General features: G+C 45.4%; 1 long non-coding RNA gene across 1 annotated transcript; it reads left to right on the forward strand.

The window, feature by feature from the left end:
• Nucleotides 1–23,677, forward strand: LOC146258143 (uncharacterized). The gene is made up of 4 exons (XR_014729749.1): nt 1–189; nt 848–917; nt 18,341–18,431; nt 22,721–23,677. It is a non-coding gene; the product is annotated as an uncharacterized LOC146258143 (long non-coding RNA).
• The last annotated feature ends 1,468 nt before the right edge of the window (nt 23,678–25,145 follow it).

A 25,145-nucleotide genomic window follows, 5' to 3' on the forward strand; every position in this document is an offset into this window, starting at 1 on the left:
GTCGGGTTCATCCGGAGGCTCTCAGCCCACTCCGCGCTGGCCAAGGCCCTGCCTCGTGGCTCAGACCGGGCCTGAGCAGGCCTGGGCCAGCTGCTCTGGGCTGGATCTGGCCCTCTGTCCCGGCTCTCTGGGCAACACAACTGACCGGACTGAGCAGCCCTCGGGGAACCACCGCAGACGGGAGCGGAGGTATGTTAGAGCTTGGCGAAGGCTGGTCAGAAGGAGAAAAAGAGAGGGATTGTTGTTTACCGTTCCACTCGATCTTCTAGATATCTCGAAAAATGCGTCGCTTTTCTGTGTACTTTTCTTCTTCGGAGGTGCTTGAAAAGCATCGGTGTGCTTTGAGGTTGATTGTCCATTGTTCAGGAGTTATTTGTGCAGACATGCAGCTGTAATGTTGAAAATAGGACAAGATAGCGTTTGTTAAGAATGTGTAAAATTATGATTTAAAATCATATATAGCTCTGGAAAAAAAATTAAGAGACCACTGCACCTTTTTCTTTCCTTTAAAAAAAAGTTGTGAAGGACAATTTTGAGTGAGGAATAGAAGAGTAAGATCTGCAGTGGCCTCTTAAATGTTACCTTTCTGTTCCTCACTCAAAATTGGTGAAGGAATTACAAAAAAATGTATGTAGTCAAATACTTCTTTGATATAAAAACGACTTGGCCTCAGCACTGATTTATCATGAGAATCTGTTACCTTTATCTTTACAGTGTATTGATGCCCCAGACCATGTGTTCAGTTCTTGATGGGTTAACTGTTAACAGCAGTATGGACATCCAGTTTGAAAGAGTCTGTCCATGATCCCATCTCAGACTGGGTTTATATTCTCCTCTGTGTTCCTAGGACAGTCTGACTCTTCCTGCCTCTCTTCCCTGTTTCCTCTCCCCTCAAGAATCCTGTGAGGCAGACCAGGGTAAGTTACTCCGGTCTGGCCGCTTTTATTTCACATTTGATCAACAGATTTTCAAACAAAACAGTAAGTTCAATAACAAACTGTTTATTTAGAAAGATATCTAATAATCACGTTTTCATGCGACACAAACATTGAAAGGCTGAAAATGTTAAAACGGCCGACTGTTAAATACAGTTGGGCATTCATAAACTGTAATATCAATGTTCATTTTAAACTATGAATAAGACATTGAACATTGTTAAACATGTTACAAAACATTCTGCAAACCATTTAAGATATGTACTTATTTAGTTATTATTTACTTCATTGATAATTGCCTGATATTCCAAATGACACTTGATTACTATACTGCGACAAACCATTCACCCTAAATTGTTTTTAATATCCCTTATACTGTGTGAAGTATAATAGTAAAACAAGTCATTATTACAGGACTGCAAAACATAAAGAACATACATTTCTTAGACGCGACGCAGCCTAGACTTAAAAAAAAAAAAGTTTGACCGAATGAACATTACTATTTAGCCGATGTTATGTTGTAATGTTTCATTATAATTTGGTCCAACTCCTTTTATATTTCTATGTTTTATTAAAGTAATTCCTAATAAATTCTGGTTTTCAAGTTAGCCTCCCATAAATGCATATGCTTCTCAGATTTGAGTAAATATTCTGTTACTTCTGGGCAAATGCCAAATATTTGTTAATCCTTTAAAAGTTCCCAATTTATAACTCTGATTATATCTCAATACTCAATACCTCAAACTTTGTCAATTTGAATCATTTCAAAATTGTATCATATCAAATTAATATACATGTGTAATATGTAATCATTTTCAATAACTCCAATGCTGTGGGGCATCCCTGTCGCCTCACCTAAAACAAATGCATTCATGTAACTTGTTAGATATTTATTAGTTGAATTGTTCAACACATATTCACCTTTCACGATCTAGTCACCATGGTTCCCAAACTCACTATCTCCGTAACACATTTTCGGTTAATTCTAAGGAAAAAGGTTCGGTGGTTGTAATGATCAGCCAGTACTGGAGTATAATCTGAATTGCTATACACAGTTTTCTTATAATATATATGTGTATTTGAGACCTGAAGTCCAATACAAAGACATTATGTATTTCACAATTAATATAATTTTTATTTCTGCATCAATCAATGCATTTTATAAATATGTATCCTTTTAAACAACAAGGGAAAGATACGGGTTGATCTACATCATTTTAATTCAATACTTGATTCAACATTTTATTTAAGAAGTTGTTTAGTACAAATAAACATTACATTGCAAATGCAGGGTCAACATATTCACACAGAACAATCATGCTTCTCTAGAGTCAAACATCTCTGGACTTTACTTGTAGAGAAAGATTATATGTCTTACATGATTTTATGTAAGACAAAATGCATACAGTAATTATAAGCCTTCGAAATTCTGGTTTATTTCTATATTGTAGATCTTTATAACAAAAGGAGTCACATTTCATGACAGGACAGTTTCTTCTAGTTTTAGCTGGAAAAAATTACAGCAAATACCCAATACAACCTATCTTAAAAACAACTTTGATCAGCTCTAACATTGCACAATTAAAACATGTTTGATATGATATTGTCGTTAAAAGTTTGCTAAGATGTAAAGTTGTTCTATAAGGATACACACTGTATTGTTGAATCAGTACTTCCCATCCTCCATCCATCCACCCACACACACACACACACACATACACACACACACACACACACACACACACACACACACACACATACACACACACACACACACACACACACACACATACACACACACACATACACACACACATACACACACACATACACACACATACATAATAATATCTTATTTTACCAACTTTGATGTATGATGTATAAGGTCTGAAGACAATGAGGAAAGTGAAAAGTGAAGTCAAAACATTAAAAGCGTCTGAAAGCACATTGTGCAACTTAGTGTCTAGAGGATTGATACTGCGCATGCACGTCCACCATTTTGAAGCATAACTTTAGCCTCGTGGCAGTTTATCCCTATGATGTTCCTCTGGTATAGGGGTCGTAATAGTGTTGCTGCTGATAACTATTTTAATGATCTGAATAAATACACAATTACGTTATTATATCAGATTTAATTATAGGAGATGCATATTTGATTAAATTTGTTTAACACACGTTGCTGATTTAATGAAAGGAACAGGACCCTCTTGTTGCTTGATTCTTAATTTGGGTTAAAAAATATTGTTCTAGTGTGGAATTCAGAGATGTAGATAGGACAACAATTACATAGTGATTGTTTTTTCTATCAAGTTTATTTAGGTAAGAATTCCTAAATTGTCCAGGTGCTGAAATAATGTGTTGCTCCTCCAGCTTCGAAGTGTGTGTGTCCTTTGAGTGTATGTGTATTTGTGATTGTGTGTGTATATCCTGTGAGTCTTTGAGGGTGTGTGTATCCTTTATGTGTGTCTATGTGTCCTGTGTGTGTCTTGGAGTGTGTTTGTCCTGTGCTTGTGTGAGTGTGTGTGTCCTATCAGTGTGAGTGTATGTGTGTGAGTGTCCTGTGTGTCTAAATGTGTCTGTGTGTGTGTCTAAGTGTGTGTGAATGTGTGTGTGTCTAAGTGTGTGTCTGTGTGTGTTTGAGTGTGTGTGTGTCTAAGTGTGTGTGAGTATGTGTGTGTGTGTGTGTCTAAGTGTGTGCGTGCCTGCGAGAGTAAAAGTGTCGGTCCCCGTAGGCTGTCTGAGGTGACAGCCATGGGTCAAAGGTCACAGGGTGTCAATAAACAGTGATGTACTGCCTGGTGAGGGTCTTCCCTCGAGAGATCACCTCCTAATCTGCATTAGTTTAAGTGTTGGTAATCTTTACCTTCTTAAAGCAAACAGCACTGGGATCCTCAATGGACCTGCGTGGCCCACCGTGTAACTCTTTTGACCCCAGGGTCAGGCCCTTTGTTCTCTCCTGGATGGGGTGTGCCCTCTGAGGTCTCTGGTGTAATAGAGAGGCTGTTTAGACATGTGCAGGGCTCAGGACAGACCACCCCCAGAGACACGGACCAAGGCTCGACCCCCGGAGGCCCGACCTCCGGAGGCCCGACCCCCGCCCCGAAACAGAGTTCTAAAAAGCTTATTTTTTTATCTGACTAGGGCCGTTCTTGTGGTTTGGTTTCATCCCCTTGAATCATGCCTCCATTAGAACATCGGTTGTTTCAGAGCACAGAGCTGTGCCTGGCTGGTTTGATGCACTGTGGGTGTTGACCAGAAACAGGCCGGTTCCCCAGGACTATAGCGACGGGTGAGTGCAGTTTGTCTCTGCTGCTGAAGTTAGCTTCAGAAATGTCGTGTTGCTCAGGCACAGTTTTTCAGGGGGACTCTGACCACTGTGGAAAAACATCCTAATTATGCAACGTAGCTCTCTCTGTGTGTTCTGCACTATATGGAAGAGCAGGTGTTTCAGGGAATGTAACATTTCTCAGAAAGGTTGGGTAAGATAGTGTTCGCAGTCAGTGTTAATGTTATTGTAAGACTTCTCAGTAATTGTCATTCTAGAATTTGCCACCGATTTTTTTTATAGATGAATTTGAAAAACTTAAGGAAAGCCTTTGCATTTAACACAATTGAACTGTCATTTTATTTTGAACTCGTCTCCAACTTAAATTATTCCACAGCTAAGGTTTCATAAATAAGATCTTCAAAATAAAGTATAATTTGTAATGGTTGTTGATTGTGAATCAACCAAAATGATTTTTTTGGACTAGTGTAGTGTAGAATAAAACAAAATAATGAAAGACATGGATGTGCTTCACCCTAATGTACAGTATGTAAAACATCTTCTTGGGACCTTATCAACTTAAACACCACCTTTTTAAGACTTTTCAACTGTGCTATTCTAACGGTGCATATAATACGCGGTCACTAAAGGGTTAAATTAAACGAAAGCTACGAAATATTTAGCCAAGAATCAACACGACGGTCAACCATTGTATGTGGATTTTGGTAAAACATTTCACGAACAGTACATGTGTGTTTGAATATGAATTTGTGAAAAATCTATATCAGGACTGTATTTAGACAGTGAAAAATCTACGTCTGGACAATATATGACATGGCCGCATCCGCCATTTTGTTACTCATTTTCATTGATTGAGCTGAACGACTGAATCGGTGCAAGTGCACTAACTGGCTCAGTTTACCTCGAGGGGTGAAGCCAAGATGTGTTTATTATTTTGGCCACAACAGGGTAATTGTGTGGAGTCTCCTTGTTGCACAAAATTACAAAGACATTTTATATTTCCTGAAAACACCACTGGTTAGATTTTAATTTTAATAACACTATTTAAATTACTTAACAGAAAACCCCAAACATATTTCTTTTTTTTTTAAACAACAGTATCAAATCCACCACAGAGGAAATATCCTCGTCACCTGTCAGATATAAGCAGACTGAAAACACGTTATTTGAAAAGGTTTTGTTTATTTAATTTAAAGGAATAGATGCAAATAAAGGTTTCAATAAAGGACTTACAAATTGACAGTTGTAATATTGTCAGAGTTCCTGTGATTTATCACAGGCAAACACAAGCAGAGCACCGTAGAAGCAAACAGTGGTGGAAGTTGGCAGGCCACCCAAAACCCAAACCGTATCCTCAAGTGAACTTGCATAGCAAAGTGCAACATGCACACTAAGATAAATTACAATCTCCAAACATAGTCTGAAAACTGCTTGGTTGTTAATGTTTCCCCTCATTGAATGGCTGTCCGCGGATGTACATTTTTTTTTACAAGACTCCTGTGTGTATATACTGTGTGTGTATATACTGTGTGTATATACTGTGTGTATATACTGTGTATGTATCTGTAGTTATGAGTTGTCTGAATAGCCCTGCGTAGACTTTGGTCTATTGGTTAACCAGCATGGTGAGATATGACGCACAGGCCCACTTCAGGCCAGACTCATGCCAGCGATGATGCACGATCCCATTGTGTCTCGTTTATAAAACGAAGAACAAAAACAAATCATTACTTATTCGCTTAGAACACCGTCGTTCCTTTAAAAACGTGGTACTTTTACACAAAGAATGTGAGATTTTCCATGGTCAATGCCAAGTCTATTGTGTTGAGCCACCTGTGTTTTATTTAAACCTGTCGACTGGTGAGCAGGAGAGGGACGCGTCCCTGCAGGAGAGGAGCCAGTGGCGGAGTGAGCGAGGGAGAGAGTCTGGGAGGAGCGGGTGGAGGCTGCACCATGAAAGCTCCCTCACAGACTGTGCACACGACCAGCCAGCAGCAGCCATGTTGAGCTGCTCTGTACGAGCCCTCTAGCAGCACAGTGTCCTCCACAAACCACCAGAAAGTTACACACGGCTTGAAAACAAAAAGAAAGCAAGAAAAGTTTTTCCGCACCTTTTCATCGTTCAGTCCCCTCATCCCCCTGTCTTCTCCTCTGTAGCTTTAGCGGAAACGAATGCATCAGAATTAAGTCCACGACAGGAGAGAGAATTGACTGGTTTCTCTTTCTTTCTATAACCCCTGAAACTTCGGGCAGGGAGAGGGGGAAAAGTTACAGCAGTGAGCCCAAGCTTTGCTGTTTTTTGGGAACCTGAGCCAAAATAGGCAGGAAGTTGTTTTACAATAGTGTTACAGTAATCTGCCACAAATGGAAAAAGCCCAAATGCTGCTCGCAGAGCAGAGAATGGCGGGACAGAAAAAGAGGGAGGGAGGGAGGGAGGGAAGGAGAGGAAAGAGAGAGAGGAGGGGGGAGAGGAAAGAGAGAGACTGACAATAAGATAAAGAATAATCTATAAAACATCAGAGATATTCTGCCATGTCGTTTATTTGTGTGTGTGTGTGTATAGATTTCTAGGTATGTGTTATGTGCATGCATGTGTCACATGTGCACACGCATGCAAATGCTGTGTCTGTAATCTGTGCAAGCATGTGCGTGTCGTGCACACGCAAATCTGGATTTGCAGAGTGGGTGGAGCACGTCTGCGTGCAGGAACCTTAGAGGACAGGGGAGGCGAGTTGCAACACAGATTTCAATCTATTTCTTTTACGAACCTCTCACCATGTTAACTCCTGCAGTGTTTATTTACTTCAGTGAGAACTATTGTTTTAACTGCGTAGCCTTAACCAGGTCAAATCGTAGAACCGGTCGAGAGTTTCTCTGATTTAAAATCACATCATGCTGGACGTGCAGCAGCTGCTTGTCTTCTAGGAAAGCAGCGAGGTCTCACCCAAAACGATTGCCAAAATAGCTCCGTGCCAAAATAGCTGGACGGTTGGTGTAACGCTCGGATCCAAGGAGTAGCTGACAGGAGAGAGAGGAAGAAGCCTAGCCCTCCGCCGCTTGCCTCAGAAGAACTCCAAAAGCTTATCTGTCTCCAGCGCGTTTGCTGCGAGTCGATTCCACGTACTCACGCCAGCCCCCCGTGGCACGCTGAACACTTAACGCTCTCTGGAGTCACTGGCCACTCCAGAATGTGCTCCCAATCATCCAGATAGCAGCGACCAGAGCTACAGCCCGGTACAGGAGATAAGGTTAATAATTATACCGGCTCTCTGTGGTGTTGCTTATTTCAAGGGTCCTTGGGGGGGGGGGGGGGGGAGAGAGTCCGCTCTGAGTGTTTATACGTTCTCTTTTCCTCTCTTTTCCTCTCTTTTCTCTGTAGTTGGCAGGCGAGAGACAGTGTGTGCTAGAATAGGGTGAGCGTGAGCTCTGCGCCTGCGCAGCGCAGGAGGACTGGATTTCAGTCATTCCTCCTCCCCCCCTCGCTGCTTTCTGCCCTCCCACTCCCCCCCTCTTTCCCTCTCTCTCCCTCCCTCCCTCCCTTTCCCTCTCTCTCTCTCTCTCTCTCTCAAGTGCAAGTACACTTCCTTGCCGTGTTGGACGTGTGATGAAAAAGTGGCTCGTTCGCGCGGTCCGCCACACCTCCTATTTCATCATCAGCGAGCGGTTTATCCTCTCCAGTCTGCGCCTGCTCTCTTCTCCCGTCCTCCTCTCTTTTCTCTCTCCGTTCTGCTCACTCCATACTTTCAGCTCTGGCTGCATGCAAGGGGGAGACTCGGGCTCTGCGGGGGAAAAAAAAAAAGAAAAAGAAAAAAAGTCTGCTGCTATTTCTACATTCAGGCCCTCCCCACAGGCCGGCCTTCCATAGACAGACGCTTTGTTTTCACTACTAGCTGGATTTTAACCCTCTGTCTGCAACTAGCTGCACAACAGCTCTGCAAAACCTGGCAACAAGTTGCTTTTTGAGGGCCTTTTTCTTCTTTCCCGCATGATGATTTTGGTACACTCTGGATTTTTGCCGATTAGTTTTATTCGGGTTTAAATATTGGACAAGAATTTTCACCTCAGGTTTGTTATGTTTTTTTCCCGTCGGTGATTTCTCAGCTGTGTTTATTTGATTTCTTCGTATTTCGGAGCGAAATGTTCTCCGCGCTTGACTCCCTCCACGAGCTGGGCCTTCTTCCTCCTGGAGCTTTGGGCGCCATTCCTGTCGGGCAACTGTTCGGACGGCCTCGCGCCGATCGTCCTGGCGACGTGGGTGACAAGCAGGGGAAGGGGTCCTGTCTTGGAGCGTGTGGCACATCTGCGTGTTAAAGACGCCCCTCGGTGGGGGCCAGCAACTAGCCTGGAAGTACCTCACCTCCTCCTTCCTCCCTCTCCGTCTCTGCCTCTCTTTCCCTCCCTTTTTTCTCTCTCTCTCTCTCTCGCGCTCTCTCTCTCACACACACACACACACACACACACTCCCTCTCTCCCTCTCTCCTCGTCTCTCTCCTGGCGGGAGTGAGTGCTGTGCTGGAGCTGTTTCTGGGACAGGTGCCAATTTCAAACAAAAGACATAAAAAGGCAATGAGAGGGGAAAAATGCAGCATTTCTTTTATATATATCTGTATATAAATGTTGTAGTGAGACGACAGGAGTGACCATGCGATTCTTGTGTCTCGACAGCCGTTTTGAAACGTTGTTGCATATTCGTGTTTCAGTGTTAGAACTGTGGTAGTCTAGCGAAGGCATTCATACTTTACCTCACTTGGTCTAGTGAAGGCATTCATACTTTACCTCACTTGGTCTAGTGAAGGCATTCGAGTTGGAAAGACGAGGGAGGGATGGTGTGTATGAGTGTGTGTGTGTGCGTGTGTAGAGGGGGGAGGGGTCTGTTTTCAGACTGCTGAATAATTCATGTCCCTAGCCAAGGCTGTGACTGGACTGCTTGTGTTATTAGCATGCATCAGACATGCTGTTTGTCTGTTTGCTAACATTCCTCATTCAAAGACTTGTAAACTAGCAGACAGGCTTAGCCAGAGTCTTCCAGACACCCTCATGGCCTCCTATTGTTGCAGGCCCCGCCAGAGCTGGGCCCAGCCAGTGGCAAGAGAGCATGCAGCGTGAAGCTGGGGCAGAGGCTGGGGCCGGGGCTGGCGCTGGGGCTGGGGTCGGGGCTGGGTGTCCAGGGGTCTGCCTGGCCCAGTCGTGGGCCCTGCCAGCACCAGCACAGCTAGGAGAGAGAGGACTTCATTGCTTCCTTTTCTCTTCAGCAGACGTTTGGATCCTGCCGGGGGGGGGGGGGGAATGGAAGGAGACAGTGGATGATCTGAATTTAACCTCCAGATTCAGACACTTTCTGCCTCGGCTGTGAAATGTGTAAGTAATATTAGTTTTCAAGTGTAGTGTGTTTTGTGTGTGTTTGTGTGTGTTTCGCTCGTTATGTGAGTATGTTTAATGTTTGTGAAACTCACTGCACAAATCATTTCTATTCCATGCTGTGTTTACTTGTGCTCAGTGTTGCTTTTGATTTGAATGTTCATGGATGTGCCTAAATCTGAACTCTACAGGGAAAACCCTGACATCCTGTCGTGTGCTTTCTGAGGGCACTGTTTGATGGCGGATTGATCAAATTGTACTGACAATAAATCGTTGTACTTTTACTTCTTGGCCATAGGAGTATTTCAATATAACTTGTCACAGCCCTTGTGGCAATTTAGTGTCACAAAAACGTTTTTATTTAAGCGTCAATAATGGTCATCTCTGCCTTGATAATGTGATTTTGTGGTAATCATTATATAAGTGGAAGGCCACAGTTGTGGAGGTGTTTCATGTGAGTGACGCGGTTTTGAGTGAAGTGGCAGTATGTGAGGAGAAATACGTAGTGTTGCGATCAATTTGGTATGTCATCTTTCATGTCATCTTTCTCTTTAGACTTAAAAATGAATTAGGATTTGATAAAGATCCAAATATATATATTTTTCATTTCAAGTATTTTAAGAAGCATCTATCTATCCAAGAATAATTGTTGTGGGCATGTGTTAGTTTGAGCAACATTTAGATCTAGTCTGATTCCTATGCTAATGTACTTGCTTTGCATTTACGTTCTCAAGATAAATAATGATTGCGATTACAGTGCACTTTGTAATTGCGTTGTAATCATTTATGTGTGAGCATAGCAGAGCAATATCATTATCATAAGATAATGATAATGAACAAACACCATACTACACATAACACAATATCTACTTTGTACCAAGGTCGAAACTAAGAATGTTCCAAGTTAGGATCATATATTTACTTTCAAATGTAGTTATTACCGAATATTTCTGCTGCCAAAGGTCAGAACAAATCACACTGAATGTAAAATCTTATTTTTGTACAGGTCCATTCTTTTTAATCATGAAATAATGTTAAACCTAAAAGTATTTCAATATGTTTGCCATCAGAACAAACTAGCTGAGATTTTTCTCCTACTTCATTTTGCTTTTCTCTGTGAAATGACCAGTCGTTTCTGTTGTGTGCATCTAGCATTGTGCGGTTTTGGGTTCATTGGCAGTATCAACAAACAAGTTAATTGTAAAACATTGAGCAGAATATGTGTAGAAATTATACGACATGTTAATTACAGTATAACCAGACTTTGAGCCTCAACAGTAAGAGGAAATTCCTTTCCTGAGAGGGAAGATGGTGATAATTTACTGATCACTCCATTAATCCACATGGAACTTTAGTGTACTGTACCACTTGTAGTTTTACCGAGCATATTCTTGCTTCCGTTTGTCTGTTTGTTCATCTCCAAGAGGACGTATGCCCGGGCCGATGGTGATCCGAGCACCCCACCCTGCAGTGTGGCGGGGATGGCAGTGGTCCAGGGCAGCGTTTTATGTGGAAGGGCAGATGGCTGGGTCCTGAGCATTTTCAGTATTTTCTCTCCCTGTAACTCTATCCTGCCCAATCATATGGTCAGGACGTCTCTCAAATAGTGGGCATGGAAGCAACTTTTTGAATACTGTGCAGTAGGTGCACAGACAAATCACACACACACACACACACACGCACACACACTTTCAGCAGGCCAGAGCAGGCTGTGGTTCACACACTTGCAGTCAGACCAGCAACCCAGGTTTGCCACCTACAAGCTCTGGAAATGAGTATACTGGCAATGGGAAGGTTTGGCAAAAGAAATATCTGTAAGGTCTACAGATCACAGATATACCCACAAAATATGTATTTTATTCACAGATTGACAGTGTATTTAGTGTTCAAGACTGCAATATTTTTTATCAAGTGCAGAACTTGCAAAAAGAAAAATAAGAATTGGAAAAGAATGGTTATGCCCGTGATCCTGAACTTGAGCATCAACTTAAACTTGAACTTGAATAGCCAGTGGATTTGCATTGTGGTTAATCTTGCCTTTTATTAATGTAGGAAGTGTTAGCATGAAAGATGTCTCCAGGTTTTGAGAATGTATAATGAATTTACAGAAGAAAAAAATATATTGTAGAATTCACAGAATTTGAATGATAAAATGTAACATAATTAAAGGTCATCTGTTAGATTTTTGATTTTCATGATACACATAACAGATAACTAGTCCTTACATATTGTTACACAATTCTCTAAAATAAAAACATATTTTCCTAGTAGTTGATGGCCGTAGTTGATTAACACGGACAAAAAGCGTGATGATGTGTGGACCTGGCATGTGGTTAGTCTTGTTTAACCCTGGGCTGCTCACACTGTTAAAGGCTGCAGTTTGTGGTTTCTGTGTCTGAGCAGAGAGCCACGGAAACAGAACCATGTCCAGCGGCGATCAGAGACACAACACAGCACACGTGATCGCACTAAATAAACACAACAACCAACAAAGATTAGAAACTCATTGTATTACAGAAATGAACGAGTCAGTTAATTCATTCCCGTGCTAGTTTGGTTGAACATTGTACATTCAATGTATTCTATACTCAAAACGAAACGCACTTTGTACTTTAATACATTGCGTGCAAACAGGCATTGTTATGTGAATAGATAAATTAATATTAGAATTGCTCAATGAAAAGACAAGAGTAGGCCAGAGCCAGCACAGAAATGTACTGTATAGTATTCCTCTATTTGTGTGTGTGTGTGTGTGTGTGTGTGTTTGAGAGATAGAGGGAGAGAATGATAAATTCTCGTAATTATTGCTCGAACCATTGTGAGTGTGATAGATGGCATTGCATTTTTTCCTTTCATTGTAAATACAATACAAACGACTTGATAAATTCCATAAAAAACCCGACTATGTTACATAATCCTACAGCATATTGGAACTAATAGGAGAACTTGTGCAAGCACTAAAATCTCCATATTTTCATCTATTTATTTAAATAAATATCTGACTATGAAATAGGGCTTCATGTTATTAAAGGTGCCACATCTCTGGTTTATTGAAGCTGTGTCATTGTAAAAGCTTTCTTAGTGTTTGTGATGTCGCCAGAGAGTTGAAAATAAATTGTATTTATTATCTTTCTTTTACAATGTATTACTTACAAAAAGATCAGACAGATCACATTTAGTTCGACCCCAAAATATCAAGTCGTTTTTGCTCTGTACTTTTTGTAATTCAAAAAACATTTAACATCCTTAACTCACTGCCGATCTTTACGTTATCATTGAGGTGTATTCAATCATAAGGTGTATTGATAAGGTGTATTCTAGCAAGTCCATTTAGCTACACTGACATTGTTAAATGTAAATTATATACAAAGTATATAAGTCAAATATTTGGTTTAACCTTTTATAATAATTTTATAACCCCTTCATACATTTGCCATGTTGCACTTTATCTGTAAAAACACCCCAAGCTTCAGTATTTTGAGGCACCCGTATTTGTCGAATGGATAAATCTTTTTTTATTTTTTTATTCATTTTAATTTAAGGCTTCAGTGATATTGCAAATTCCAGCCAAGTTTTTTGTCCCCTTCACTAATGTAACAAACAGATGTGAATCATGGTTAGTGGCCAGAATGTCCACCACAGGCTCATTTCATGTCACCATGACGCCTCTTGGTTCTACCAGCCCAGACCTGACACTGTGTCCCCATGTAAAGCGCTGACTGTTCGCTACAAACCGGGTTGCAATGCCAGTTTTTTCATTATGTCGATAAGTTCCTTTTGATTTTGGCAAGGCATGGTATCATCTTTTTGCTTCTCGTAAATTTGTTTATGATCATGGCAGTTCCTAAAGTAATGGATCAGATACGTCTTTACAATAACCATTCCTGTTTTTTTGTGTTTTTTTGTGTTGTTGCGGAAAACCTAAATGGAATTTCTTTTTAGGTTTAGCCAGATATTCTGCCTGTCTTTTGTTGCTTCTGTCTGGTTTACAAGTTTTTGTCATATGTCTCTATTGTATTTCTTAAGATAGAGATGAGGTGCATTAACTATAGTTTTAAACTACAGTTTAAAATATAGTTTCATTGCAGTGTTTTGCAGAGTTTTTTGCCTCTGTATTGAAAAGACATGTTTTCAGATTGAGAGTGGAGCTTCTGCAATATGATGAGTTAGCAGTTACCCGTCGATCCAGGTTAGGGAGATTAACTCAACCCGTATGAATTCAGACAAGTCACCACTTGTTTCAATCAATACAAAAGGACACTTCCATTCCAGAATTCTACATTATAGATTGAGAAATTTAGCTAATTGTCAAAAAACCTTCCCACCCGACATGAAAGTGTATCTGCTGCCAGTTTTTTGGGGGGTCGAAAGGATAGCATTGAAAGGATATTACTAATTCATGAGTATCAGTAGCGCATTAGTGTTTCTGTGGTTTAGCAAAAGAGCAAAATACAAATGATAAGAATGGACGTTCCCTGGGTGGAGCATAGTTTGGTCCGGAGGTTTAGCCTCAGCCATGCTGAGACTGGGCGAGACAAGCTCGAGAGTGGCCAACAGTGGCCACTGCAGGCTGCATTGAGCAGGGGGAAGAAGACGTCTACTTGAGAAGTAGGCCAGTTTAAAGTAGAGCGCTAAGGAGACTCTGTAGGTTTTCACCCTCCAGTCCAGCCCTGTCTGTCCTCTGTCTTTCTCTCTCTCCTCTCATCTTTATACTCCTTGACTCCTTTCTCTCCCCTCTCTCTCTCTCTCTCTCTCTCTCTCTCTCTCTCTCTCTCTCTCTCTCCTCTCTTCTCTCCTTTCCTAACACATGGAAGCTATTAGTCCATTACTCTGCTGACCACTGAAGATTGGGGGCTGTTTTATTCTAGCTGCGTGTATCGGGATGCCAGCTGAGACGTCCCATGTGATTCATCCATTTAACCACCCCGACTCTGCAGAGACGTGAAGCCCAGCACAGTGAATCCCAGCACAGTGAAGCCCAGCGCAGTGAAGCCCAGCACAGTGAAGCCCAGCACAGTGAAGCCCAGCACAGTGAATCCCAGCACAGTGAAGCCCAGCGCAGTGAAGCCCAGCACAGTGAAGCCCAGCGCAGTGAAGCCCAGCGCAGTGAAGCCCAGCACAGTCAAGCCCAGCACAGTGAATCCCAGCACAGTGAAGCCCAGCACAGTGAATCCCAGCACAGTGAAGCTTAGCACAGTGAAGCCCAGCACAGTGAAGCATAGCACAGTGAAGCCTAGCACAGTGAAGCCCAGCACAGTGAAGCCCACCACAGTGAATCCCAGCACAGTGAAGACCAGCACAGTGAATCCCAGCACAGTGAAGCCCAGCACAGTGAATCCCAGCACAGTGAGGCCCAGCACAGTGACATGATGTTGGACCAGGGGGGAGGATGTGGGCTTTTTCTGCCTCCCAAAGTCCTCACATTTACATTACATTTAGCAGACGCTCTTATCCAGAGCGACTCACAGTACGTACAGGGACATTCTCCCCGAGGCAAGTAGGGTGAAGTGCCTTGCCCAAGGACACAACGTCGTTTTGCACGGCGAAGGATTTGAACTGGCAACTTTCTGATTAACAGCCCGATTCTCTAACCGCTCAGCCACCTGACCCCCACTGGGGGACATTGGGCTGTTTTCCACGGTGACCCTGACAGAGCAGGTTCACCTGTGTGCTGAGGTGAAGTGAGCATTTAAAACCCTTCCACGTACATGAAAAGGCACTCTACTGAAGCGGCTACCTGTTGGTCCGTCTTGGATTCGAGGTCTCTGGGTCAGCACCGGGTACCATCTGAAGAGGCCTCCGTGCTCAGCGTTTGGATGGATGGTTGTTTCTATGTACCTGCCAGACATGCAGTGATCCAGATAACGTTGATCTGAAGCACGCCTGCTCCTCTTCCAGTCTCGTACTGAGTGAGCTCCTGGCCTCCTTTGTCGCTATGGAGATTCTGTCATTGAGAAACTGCAGACTCTGCGAAAAAACATGCAGGAGCAGAAAGTGTTCAAAGGTTTTTCTATTCTTCCAGAAAACACTCCCTCTTCTGTTTTCTCCATTCGGGTTTCCAGTTTTAAATAACTCCTGTTTCTATCCAACTAAATATATTTAAAAAAAGATTCAAGGTCTGGTTATAGCTTACTTTTACTTTATGGAAAATTGAACGCACAGCAAAGAAACCATTGCAAAGTAGCTGGACAGCGTGAAGCGATGTGAATAAAATAGATCAATTCAGATATAAGCATGCATAAGAATGGTTTAAACTCCATCTAAAATCACTGATTGGGGAAATGCTATTCATTTTTTGTCTGATGTTTGGGACTGCTAAGCTGTATCCGAATGTTGACTGGATCTTAATGCAGACGTTTTTTGCATCAAGTGAGAAATTTGAAGCTTATGTTTTATGATAGCTTAATGCACTGTCACTGGATCAAATCAGCAAATGACCCTTTTTCCAACTGTCACCAGTTTGCAAGCGGCGTGGCCATACTCACAACATTTTAATTTCTACATTTGAGGCAAGGAAATTCAAGCTAAACTTTTTAAATGCCGAGCATTAAACTGCTTCTTGGTAACGTTCGTCCGTTCCCCCAGTCATGTCCCCTGCACTCCACTCCCTCTCACCCCGCACTGTCCAATCAGACGCTGGGCTACCGCTCTGCCTGCATGGCAATCTGCCTTGTGATTGGTGGTTGGAGGAGTCGGGTTACTCACAGCCTGTAACCACGCTCTGGCCCTGTTCCAAGGTGCTGTGCTGTAATTACAAACGTTAGAAACCAAATATATAAAGGACCCTGCCTTTGCAAGACCGTGTTCTCGGCTGCAATTAGCGTGCTCGTGGGGAGCGATCACCCTTCAGCAGAACGGCTAAGTGGAGGCCAATAATTGTAGCTGTCCTCCGGCCCAAAAGGACAGCCCTTCACATCTCAGAGAACGGCAACCGGCTCCTCCAGCCCTGCAATCTGAGAGCTGACTAATGATGACTAACTGCCCTGGTCATGTTTCCCTGGTTCACCTCCACACACTCACCCACCCTCGCAGCGAGTGTACACGCACGCCGCCCGCCTGATCTTACGGCACACGCACTGCACCCCCTCACACACACAAAGGCCCGCGATATGAAGTAGTAGTATCCTCATCTTCGTGTCGGTATTGAATGTGCATAAAGAGTCCTGAAGCTGCACACAGGCTCGAGTGACAGGTGTCATCACATCACTCTGCTTCCTCTCACTCTCCTCCGCACGGGGATTACAACCCAGGTCCCCTGACACGCTAAGGACCGCCTCTAAACACTGGGTAAATCAGCTACGCCACCGACAAGCTAGCTCCTTGAGGGTGGCGCGGGTGGGTGGTGCTTACACTTGTGGAGAGAGCTTAACCAGTTCACTCACCAGTTTACCCACGCACATTCAGCGCTGTACATAATAGGTTTGCGCACAAATGCAGCAAGTGGGTGAAGGCACGCCATGCCGAGGGCGTGCAGCACTGGGCTGCGCAGGTCGCCCAGGAGAGAGGGAGCTGGGTAATGAGTTGAGGACTCAGTAGTAGAGATGAAGTGATACTTTAATACAACACAACACAATACATGTTTTGGCGTAATGGTTCTGCCCGTAGCGGGTCCATGCCGCACCGAATGGAGACGCCTTCTCCTGAGACACACCGTCTCCTGAGAAACACCGTCTCCTGAGACACACCGTCTCCTGAGACACACCGTCTCCTGAGAAACACCGTCTCCTGAGACACACCGTCTCCTGAGACACCGTCTCCTGAGAAACACCGTCTCCTGAGACACACCGTCTCCTGAGACACACCGTCTCCTGAGACACCGTCTCCTGAGACACGCCGTCTCCTGAGACACGCCGTCTCCTGAGACACGCCGTCTCCCGAGACACCGTCTCTTGAGACACGCAGTCTCCTGAGACACGCCGTCTCCTGAGACACGCCGTCTCCTGAGACGCCGTCTCCTGAGACACACCGTCTCCTGAGACACCGTCTCCTGAGACACACCGTCTCCTGAGACGCCGTCTCCTGAGACACCGTCTCCTGAGAAACACCGTCTCCTGAGACACACCGTCTCCTGAGACACACCGTCTCCTGAGACACACCGTCTCCTGAGACACGCCGTCTCCTGAGACACGCCGTCTCCTGAGACACGCCGTCTCCTGAGACACGCCGTCTCCTGAGACACGCCGTCTCCTGAGACACCGTCTCTTGAGACACGCCGTCTCCTGAGACACGCCGTCTCCTGAGACACGCCGTCTCCTGAGACGCCGTCTCCTGAGACACACCGTCTCCTGAGACACCGTCTCCTGAGACACACCGTCTCCTGAGACACCGTCTCCTGAGAAACACCGTCTCGACCTCCGAGCAGACAGCAGCGAACACATTCCCCCCATGAATGGAACACAGAACCAAGGGTGGAGGCCGGGGAGGCTGAGGCAGCAGGATTGACGCGGGGAACATCCTGTGTTGCACTAGCATGAAGAGCAGTAGTATCCTGGTCTAAACAGCCCGCCCCTGCTAAAGATGTGCACCCTGACTGTGGGACATGACGAGATGCTAGTGACGCGCTAAGGCCTCGGAGTCACCTGCATGAACCAGCTCCGCCCGATTGTTAGTGAACAGGCTATAGTGGAGCCCCTGGCCCAAACTCATATTCTCTCTCCCTCTCTCGCTTTCTCTCCTTCTCTATTTCTCTCCCTCTCTCTCTTTCTCTCTCTCTCTCTCTCTCTCTTGCTCTCTCTCCATCTCTCTCTGTCTTTGTCTGTAGGCAGTGATACTGACTCAAACCTCCTTCAAAGGATGCAGAACATTTGGCCAATCAGACCCTAGTCTAACAGAACAGACCCAGACAGTATTCTGTAAGTACATGATATCACGTTGTATGATTTTTCATGTTTACATTGTTGTGTAGCAATAGTTAGATAACATAATCTGTTACTGTGTGTTTGTTTGTTTTTCTCAGTATATGATAGAATATGTAACTTTTGACATTATAAAATTGTAGTCTGTTGGAGTCTTGATGATTGTGTTCATTACTTGAGTAGGAAATGACAATAAATTAATGTTTTTCAGCCATAACCTAGACAATTCATGACCACATGTGTGCACACACAAACACACATGCGCACACAACCCACACACACGCTGAAACACAAACATCTGCTGTGTAAACGTTCACTGGCACAGCATCTCTCAGTCTTGACCAGGAGCTGTTACAAAATGGCCTCCTCTCCGTCTTCCAGCTCCCTGCAGCCATTTTGTGTTTCTCTGCCAAAGTAGTCAGGTAGCAGGAAGAGGCAGCGAGTGGGGATATAGTGATCTAAGAGGGGCAGAGAGAAGGAGAGGGAAACCAGAGTTATACACGCTGGAAAGAATACAGAACCCAGCCTTCCTTGGGAAGAGGTTTAAATAGATGCTGACTGAGTGCAGACAAACAAACATCGCCCTCGCCTCTGTCCTCACCCTCGCCCCTTCCCTAGCCCCTGCCCCAGCCCCAGCCCCAGCCCCCAGACCTGGCCCCCCGCCCCAGCCCTGTCCCAGCTCTTCATCTCTTAAGAGCTGACCTTGGGTGAACGCCACAAACTGTTCTTTTCCATTTGTGCTAAATGTGCTGGCAGGACCTGCAGCTGCATGCCCACCCCCTTCCCACTCCACCCCATTCTTTTTCCTACCCCGCCTCGCCCAGCCCCTGCCCCAGCCCCTGCCCCAGCCCCTGCCCCAGCCCCTGCCCCAGCCCCTGCCCCAGCCCCTGCCCCAGCCCCCCTCTAGCCCTGCAGCCCAGCCCTAGAACACCCCGGCCTGCATGCAGTCTGGACGACACCAGGGGAAGATGAGCCTGGGGCATCCCTCCTCCTCTCTCCTCCTCTCTCCTCCTCTCTCCTCCTCTCTCCTCCTCTCTCCTTCTTGGCCTGCTCCTGCAGGACCCCCAGGCCCTCACCCTGGCACGGCGGGGGAGACGTTTCTGATGACGCAGCCGTTAGCGACAGAGCGCAGCGCTAATCTCTGTTCTCTGAAGATACACATGCCGTTTCCTCAGCAATATGGTCGGCTTAGAACTGTGCTCTAAAGACAACAGTGCCTTCACTGAACAGATTGGGGTGACTCAATCGATGCCCCTTGATCTCAACCCTGCAATCCGTCCCCTTAGACGCGACCACAATCCACCCATGTACTCCGGTACAGCACAGGATGGCATCCATACTGCGTTTATTGAATGAATTAAGGTTAATGTTTTTGCTTAACCGTGCCATTCCAGATGTATATCTGTTGCATATACCCAGAGACCAGAGCACAGATAACGTTTCTTCGGACATTTGGAAGCGACAGGGTTCGTTTGGTGTCTCATGGGTCTGCGTTTGTTTATGGCTATACGGAGCAGATGGCTGCTCAACATGGCCATGTCTCTCCCTCACTGGCACTGCCACATGCACTGCCACATGCACACACACACACACACACACACACACTTATTCAGCCATGCACACACACACACACAAGCCTTACAGGAACATTCAAAGAGGACTGTAGTCTGTTTGTGTAGTAGAAAAACATGCCACTTTCATCATTTTATCAATGCACAGAATGTTCACCACCATCCTGGCAAGCACTGATCTGCAGCTATGTGCCCAGGACTGATGAGCTAAGGCTAACTGAAGTTAGTGGCCAGCTTCATCATTCTGAACAGAAAGTTACTGAGCTCACTGTAGCTAGAGGCTAACTTCATCCATTCTAACAGGACGCTAATGAGCTAACCGTGGCTTGAGGCGAACTTCATCCATTCTAACAGAAAGCTAATTAGCTAACCGTAACTAGAGGCTAGCTTCATCAATTCTAACCGGAAGCTAATGAGCTAACCGTAGCTAGAGGCTAGCTTCGTCAATTCTAACAGGAAGCTAATGAGCTAACCGTGGCTTGAGACTAGCTACCAATGCTAACATCAAGCCACAGATATGCAGCTCCTGTAACTGTTGCCAACAGCAGCCAGTTGCTTACTTAGCCCACTCCTCAAGGTCGTGAACCAATCAACCCCGTTTGCAAGTTTAGCAAAGTGTAGGGTTCAGCGCCGCAGCTAAGTAGCTAGCTACTGTGTGTTCTAGCCTCTATAAATAGCCAGCAGCAGATGCAGTCTGATATGCCCTAACCCATGGATTGGTATGAGGCTGTTATTCGTGTCAGGGCTTCTTTGACTGGCCGAGCACACCCCGGGCCTCCTCGTCAACACAAGGTCGTCCTCCTCCAGAGGACAGGGATCTACGTTCTAACTAAGGAAGTAACATATATTCTCAGGTTTAGGTTAACCACTGGTCTCACCACGGTCACGGCTAGCTTTCCCAGTGGTGCGGTGGCTACGGTTGTCAATTACCCTATCGGGTAGAGAGGCTGACAAAATGCCAATGCAGCAGTGAGAGAGAGAAAGAGGGAGAGGAGGAGAGGGAGAGAGAGACAAGGGAGGGAGGGAGGACAGCCAGGATCCAGAGCAGTGGAGAATGTAAAGCCATCATGATTATATATAGTGGCTGAGCAGCCATGACTAGATAAGCAGAAGGGCCAGCCTGCCAGATGTCCTTGTGGTTCTCCCTCCTATCCGTGTTGAAACAGCTTAATGATACACACTCGATAGTATTACCCACTGAACACATAGCTACAACTGTACAGTGTACTGAGCACCGAGCCCTGTCCAAACACCATGACACACACACATATCTTCAGGCTGGTCGCTGGTGTAAGTAAATGTCAGTGAGTGGGAGTAAATGTGGACGGTATGGAGTGTACCTGTGTGATGAGAAGCAGCTGGGAGTCTGACCTGCTGTCAGTACAGTGGCCCAGGTCATGTTTCTCCTGTAACGATGACCCGGGCGCTGGATCACCCGGCTCTGGATGATCCAGTCTTTACACAGCAGCCAGGCCACTGCTGGTGGGGTGGGAGCTGGTAGGCACTGACTACCCTTTGTGGACATACACACACAGAAACACACAGACACACACACATGCACAGACAGACACACACTTTGCTAGCTCCATGTCAGCTCCAGAGGTTACGAGGAGGTCAGCTTGTCTGGCTTTGACCAGATTCCCCTGCTCCCCCACTGCATCCCAGCTACCCCCTAGTATGTGTAACAGGACCTGGCCAGCCCCCCCTAACCCCCCCCCCCTCCCACCCCCCCCTAGCCTGGTATAAATAGATGTCCGAGCCTGTTCTGTTAACCCGGTGCTGAGGGGCGCAAGCCAGGCTGCCCTTTTTTTAAACGCTCCGGCTTGTCTGTCTGGATTCCTTCTGTCTTTACTCACGCACCCCTGCACACACACACACCTCTTCACTAGACTGTACATGGGGATGGGGGAGGTTAGAGGACCCACCCCAGGAGGCTAGGATGGAGAGTTCAATCTGTGAACATGTAGTGTGTGCCTCCTCGCCTCCTCCCTCACCTCCCTCCTCCCCTCCTTCCTCACCCCTCAACCTCTTGAATGCTCATCCGCATTGTTGGAATGATAGCATTTTATTTACTTATTTGCATTTAGCAGCTACATGCTTCAAGTGTGAACCTAAAGCAAACGTAACGGACGTGCATACCTTCACAGATCAGGCTGATAGTATTCAACAGCAGAAACCATGACAGAGCAAGCGTGTGTGTGAGTGTGTGTGGTGTGTGTGTCTGAGGATGTGTGTAGGTGCGTGTGTGTCTGTGTGTGTGTCTGAGGATGTGTGTAGGTGCGTGTGTGTGTCTGAGGAAGTGTGTAGGTGCGTGCGTGTCTGTGTGTGTGTGTGTCTGAGGATGTGTGTAGGTGCGTGTGTGTCTGTGTGTGTCTGAGGATGTGTGTAGGTGCGTGTGTGTCTGTGTGTGTCTGAGGATGTGTGTAGGTGCGTGTGTGTGTGTGTGTCTGAGGATGTGTGTAAGTGCGTGTGTGTGTGTGTGTGTGTCTGAGGATGTGTGTAGGTGCGTGTGTGTGTGTGTGTGTCTGAGGATGTGTGTAGGTGCCTGTGTGTCTGTGTGTGTCTGAGGATGTGTGTAGGTGCGTGTGTGTGTGTGTGTGTCTGAGGATGTGTGTAGGTGCGTGTGTGTGTGCCACAACAGACCAACAGGCTCTGGCTCCAGGCAAACCCACTTGGAACAGTTTTCAACGGTTGTTTTGTCATTTTCCTTGAAAGGTTATGACGTCCCTCGACAAGAAGAGGAGCTTTGGTCAGACCTGCTGTCTGCTCTGCTGCGGATCCACACCTTCTCCTCCAACCTCCTCCAGACCTCACACACTACAGAGTGTGCGTGTAGGTGTGTGTATGTGTGTGTTTACCCAAGTTGTGTCCAGGGGCACTAGGACCCAGCGCAGCGCGGGGGGCTGAAGAAGCGACGGTCCTTTGGGGTGAGGTAGTAGGTTGTATAGTTTTAGGGTCACACCCTTCCTGTCAGATAACTATACAACGTACTGTCTTTCCTGAAGTGGCTGTAATGTCACCGGTCATGGAGAGCAGCTGGTGTCTGAACCCTGGCAGGAACACTCACCCTCCTGTGACAGGGTCCACTTGTGTCGTGTGATGTGATGAACACTGCTTTCACTGACCCAACGGTGTTGTACGTTCGTTACTGTCTTTCCCCTGTGTGTGTTGTGTATGTACAGTAACGTGTCACAAGTGTACAGGTGTTTTTAAGTCGTTCGCATTGAATGATTTCACCCTTGCAATAGAAAGAAACATTTATTTGGATGTGGAACAAGGACAAGGCGACATCTCGACTCCAGGGTCCTCTCCCCCCTCCCTCCCCCTACGATGTTCGAACAGGGTGAGGTAGTAGGTTGTGTGGTTTCAGGGTAGTGATTTTGCCCCTTCAGAAGATAACTATACAACCTACTGCCTTCCCTGGAGGGCAGCAACACTTCTCCAGACCAACCACAGGGGGCGACATCCACACACATTTGAATGGCCCTCCGGCTCCCAGAATCGAAATGAGGTCAACCGTCTGCACTGTTTAAACCCGATAAACGTCTGTTCTGCAGCACATGTTGTCTGCAGTGTGCGAAGACTCAGGTAATGACAGTGTGTTTTCAGCTACAGCAACAGCAATGTGACGTCAAACAATCAATAAAACACATCAGACCGTTTGCAAATGGACCGCTGTCTTTGTTTTCATTGCTTTTCTGGTATCAAATCAAATGTGTTTCTGTGCTTGGACAAAAAAAAACAACATGCAAACTGAAAAAATATACACATATATACATTATATATATATATATATATATATATATTTTATTTTTAAAATATTTTTTAACAAGGATTGTAGTCCTGAAAACCTCCTATTGGTCTGTCCCTCCTGCGAGTTCCTCCAGTCCTGGTGGCTGTTCATCAGGCTGCACGAGGCCCACCCTCAACCTGACCCTGGAGCAGCACCAGCTCACGCCCTCCCTGGCGTTCATGTGGCAGCAGATGATGGTTACAGTACTCCAGCACCCCTGGCCAACCACACAATCTCTCACACACACACACACACACACACACACGCACACACACGGAGGGCGGTAGAGAGTGTGTGTATGTCAGGATTGAGCCAGCAGGGATGTGAGACACGTCTGACTGTCTCAGTGGCTGAGACTGCAGACTGCTATTTCATATCAGCAATACAAGGTCACTATATTGGGCCCTCACCCCAGCACCCCTGCCTTTGCCAGTAACAAGATTGATATGAATCAACTCGGTGTGTGTGTGTGTGCGTGTTCCAGCAGCCCAGAAGTTTCCACCTTCTATTATTTTAAATCGAGCTGCCAATATTGTCAAATCCCAAAAGTATTTCACATGTCTTCAGTTTACATTTGTGGATTCGACCGTCTTTTACAGTAACGTTAGCCAACGTGTAGTCTGCAGCAGTCAACCCCGGCACCTCCGTGTCCGTGCTAAATCCCGACCTATAAAAAACCGCTCCCGCTAACCTCGGTTCGTCTCAGCGTCTCAGCATGTCAGCGTGCCGCGTCAGAAGAGTGAGCGCCAAGGTGGATGATTGTGTGCCGCTCCTCTCAGACCCCTGTCACACGCCACCATATTGAATTGATGTGAGTCTTGGCCATTGCTGGCGGTGGGGAGTGAGCTGAATGCTAAGACTGATGAGACAATGGTTCAGTGTTCACCGGCAGAGACTCGCCGCGCTGGTGCAACAAACCTCCACGATGAGGTCATGGCATTAAATTGAATATTGTTATCGATTGGATGTAATTGATACTGGATCGGTGGATGTCTTTTAGCACAGCACTCACAAATCAGGTCTCTGGGCGCAGTGTGATTGTCAGTGAAGAAAAGGAGGATTTTTAATCCCCAAAGCATCCAAGAGAAAATAAAGATACTTCATATAATCGGTTATTCAAATTATGTGACCCGGTATGCAGTGTTAACGTGTTCAAGTCCAGTGTCAATGAACGAGCTCTGGTAGAACAATGTGAGGACATCTATGGCTGGGATTCCAGGCATTTTTGTGTGTGCGTTGCAAACTCCTACACAAACCTTCCCTACAGTCAACACGGACAACCAGTTTGCGTCAAGTGGAATTTTCTCCTCAACGAGACGTCCTGGCTTCATCTGGATAAGAGTGCCA

This window comes from Hypomesus nipponensis, chromosome 14 (genome assembly GCF_054491055.1).
Source record: "Hypomesus nipponensis isolate SF chromosome 14, ASM5449105v1, whole genome shotgun sequence".
In the NCBI taxonomy this organism is placed as follows: Eukaryota; Metazoa; Chordata; class Actinopteri; order Osmeriformes; family Osmeridae; genus Hypomesus; species Hypomesus nipponensis.